The sequence below is a fragment of the Halyomorpha halys genome, unplaced genomic scaffold (assembly GCF_000696795.3).
Source record: "Halyomorpha halys isolate HHAL.00 unplaced genomic scaffold, Hhal_1.1 Scaffold368.1, whole genome shotgun sequence".
NCBI lineage: Eukaryota > Metazoa > Arthropoda > Insecta > Hemiptera > Pentatomidae > Halyomorpha > Halyomorpha halys.
The window spans coordinates 68,449-72,524 of NW_027111728.1; positions in this window are offsets into that span (position 1 = coordinate 68,449).

Here is a 4,076-nt window from a genome sequence, read left to right on the forward strand (position 1 = left end):
TCTGGTTTGTTAGGTCTTCTTTGAGGAAACATTTTTCTTCTTTTTTTTTTTTTTTTTTTTTTTTCTATCCTCCCTTGCGAGCCTGCAATTTACGGTTCCTTAAGTTTGATTTAGTGGCACAATAAACTTTCAGAGGGGGCCACCATAACTTCGTCCTTAGGCAACCACACGTAAAGTAAATTCATGTCTAAAGTTTTGTTTTAATTTTCATTGCCATCATCGTAAAAATATTTTTGTGATCAGGTGTAACTGGTGAAAAACAATTGTAATTTATTGGAAAGACTCTGAAATGTATGTTTATGGTTCGTAATAATTCTTCAAAATATTTTTATATTTTCTCTAGATTTTTTATTTTTATTCATCGTTGTGCTTTGGTATTCTTATTTTTTAATCACAAAGTTACGTGTAGATATATTCAAAATCAAATTTACGACAAAACTTTATAAAAATTTATAAAAGTGTACTTTAATTTTACTTAAAAAAAAAAATTGAAATACACGCTTTTGTCATGGTTTACATTAACTTATGTAATAATGTTTGACTACACTATTTTACAAAAAAACTTATACATCATTCCATTTCCAATTTTTCGTTGTTACGGTTAAATAAGAACTGTTCAAAACAATTCATGGAAATACTCGGGTAGCCTTAAAAATGTCGGATTCTCTACTTAACTGCCCATATATCAATATCGTATGATTCACAAGCATTTTTGAAATTTTAACTCATTATCTGTTGAAATTTATGCTCTAAACTTTGATATATACATGAGGACGAGAATGAAAGGCCATTCTGTCGCTTTATCGCAGAAAATAAATCAAAAGAAAATTTGGCCACTCATGCATGTTGTTACAGATACTATACTTTATGTCGTATATAGTTTATTACTATGCTTAATAACCATTAAAATATAGATTACTTCAGAATTTATTTTAAAAAAAAAATATTTTGCTCCTTTGACTAAATATGCAAGATAAAGTTAAGGAGATGGGTGTAATACAATACAATTAAAGGTTTCAAAAAAGCTTTATATATTTTATGTCTCAGATTTTTGTTTATAATTGTAAATATGTACATTAGCAGAAATTGTATCTTTTCATTTATTATCAGAAGTCATCTTATGTTTTATGATATGATATGTGGTTTTATTTTATTTGTTCTCTCATTTTTTATATATTCTGTTAATTATTGTTGTTTATTTGTATCTTTTCAAATTCATTGTTTTATTTTATTTTAAAAAGTTTTGTAATTTCATCTTCACTCTTAGGCTCTAAAGCGTGATTTTGACGCCTGTATATTATTCTAAAGGGATGAATCACAGAATAAACAAAGATTATTCATAATTATGAGAGATAGTTGACCGTGGATGATGATTGAGGAGAAGATAGTTGGGGGTGCGGTCAATGAAAAACACAAATAAGTACGATTAACTTATACGAACTTAATGTAATAAAACAATGATTGGAGTAGTGGTGGTTCCCTCCAATTTTATATTATTATATAATTGTATATTGTGCAATTTTCATTTGTATTGATTAGGCGTTTGATCTTCTAGGGAACAACCCTGAAGAAGGCTAGAAACTCTAGCCGAAACGTTGGCACATTAAAATAAGTTAATCGTACTTATTTGTGTTTTTCATTTACCGCACCCCCAACCATCTTCTCCTCATTCAACAAAGATTATTATTATTTTTTGTATTTTTCGATATTGCGGGTTGTGTATCTGAGTTATGGGACCTAGAAGTCCAACCACCTTTATATTTCGTTTATTTATTTATTTTCTTTATTCAAATATTTAAAACCTTTCGCACTATACGTGCTGTTGTTTCTAAGAGTATCGACTGCTGATCCTCTCTTAATACATCAATAGGCACTCCCAAACCATTCTTGCCTGCCACTTTTGGTACGAGACCATTGGTGGATATAATGATTGGAGTTGTGGTGGCTCCCTCCAATTTTATATTATTATATAATTGTATATTGTGCAATTTTCACTTGTATTGTTTTATCATTGTTATATTCATATGCAGTTTCTTGCATAAAAAAAAGGGGAGAGGAGGGCCATGTTTATCCGTAGATCGCAAAAGACTTTTAAAACAAATAATGGAAGGACGTCCAAAAGGAAAAAGGGGTAGAGGTAGGCCTAGACGATGGAAGGACGATGTGGAAGAGGACTTGAAGTCACTGGGCTTGAGACATTGTAGAGAAGCAGCAGCAGGGGACCGTGATGAATAGAGGAAGATTGTAAAGGAGGCCAAGGTCCTTCAAGAACCATAGTGCCGGAAAAAAAATATATTCATGTGTACTGTAAATTAGAATTGTATTGTTGGCTAAGTAATCAGTAAATTATCGCTAAAACCGCTGCTTTTAAATTTGTTTTTAAAGAAAATAAAGGACAAAAAGCAGTTTTTAATTTTGTCGTAGTGTTTTAAATTTATTGAGTTTGTCTTTAGTGATGAAAATAAACTCCATCCTACTAGGAGGCATGGATCCCATGAGCAGTTGGCTAAATTACTACATCAACGTCTTTGATTAGATTTTTATTCAGGGCGATCAACATCTAGGTTATTACACCCTTTTTACTTTATTAATCTTCTTGTTTTTGACATTTGATAGTTGAATGTAGACTATTTCCTTTTTCACTGGTCGATATTGGTGGATTATATTTTAGTATATAGTTGAGTTTCTTTCAGAAATTTTATTATTTTGTCTATGGATTCTGCTGAGTCTTTAAGGGCCAGTTCTCTTGTACGAGGAATTTTATTATTTTCGACTGTCAACGTCTTTGATGTCTTCTCTCGTTTACTTAAAAATTTAACATGGGAGAACAGGATTTAAATTTGAAAATACCTAACGAAGGAAATATGTAGGTTTGTGTACTTCACTTTACGTTTGAAGGTTTTGGTGTTTCCTTCCAGCTATGAAGTCGATGATGCCGTTTTGGCTGAGGGAGTTGAAGTTGACAACCTCCTGTTTGCAGTGAAGTTCCTATAACACGCACCTCCTTAGATTTTGATTTGTACATGCGAATAGGTTAGGGATCAGGAGCATTCTCATTCTGACTTCAGAGTTTAGAAGAAGAGTTGAATATAGCTGTCAGAGGACACTATATGAGACAAGCTGTATATATCAGTTTGTATGTATAACTTGTAAATTGTTATGTCCTCGTCTACATATGGATTCATATGAAGTAATTAAAGTTTATCTTACCCCACACAGCTTGTGAATAAGGTAACTCAGTTCACCTCGTACTGAGGTAACTAAGTGAAGCTCGGGGACTGTCCGGTGGGAACATGCTAAGTTATTCAACCTGTCGTGTGGTAGCGATGGTTTCCCCTGGGAATCGGACAAAGGAGGTAGTGGGGTCAATGCTGCAGTAACTTGCATGGAATATAGATTAGGGTAACAATACCCCACGATAAGGTTACTCGCCTTCCCTGACACCCTATTTACCTACCGGCTCCATGAAAGATCTTTTTAAATAGCATCTGATTGGTGTCTTTGGTCCATCTATTTTTAAATTTAAGGCAGCTGGGTGAAAAGGATAGGAAATAGTGCTGGAATATTAAACAGATTTTTCGTATTATTTGAAATAATTCTATAATTCGTTTACTTTGGATTTTCTTTAGTATGATTAAGAACAGATAGAATAAGTCTGATGCTATATATAATTTATGAAATTGGTGAGAGCAAAAGGTAAAAAAAAAATGAGAGTTAACAGTTATAAATTGTATAAAAAGATATTTTTGAAAAAAAAAAAATAAACGGTTTAAGCTGGGGCGGTCTATGACAATTTTGGCCTTACCGTTCCTTGTGCTTATTATCTACACTTTAGGATTAATAAGAGAGAAACGTTCATAACATACTATTCACAGAAAAACGATTGCTAATTAAAACTTATGATATTAAATTATATTATTATATTTAAAAAGTGCCTGAAATTGGAAAACAGCGTAAAACCCTCCTCTCTTACTATCCGTAGTAGCCTTACTTATCTGACTTGTCAAACAGACAATTATAGCAAGGAGGTTGGTCGATGTACGACATGTCACTATTTAACAAGATATCATAACGCA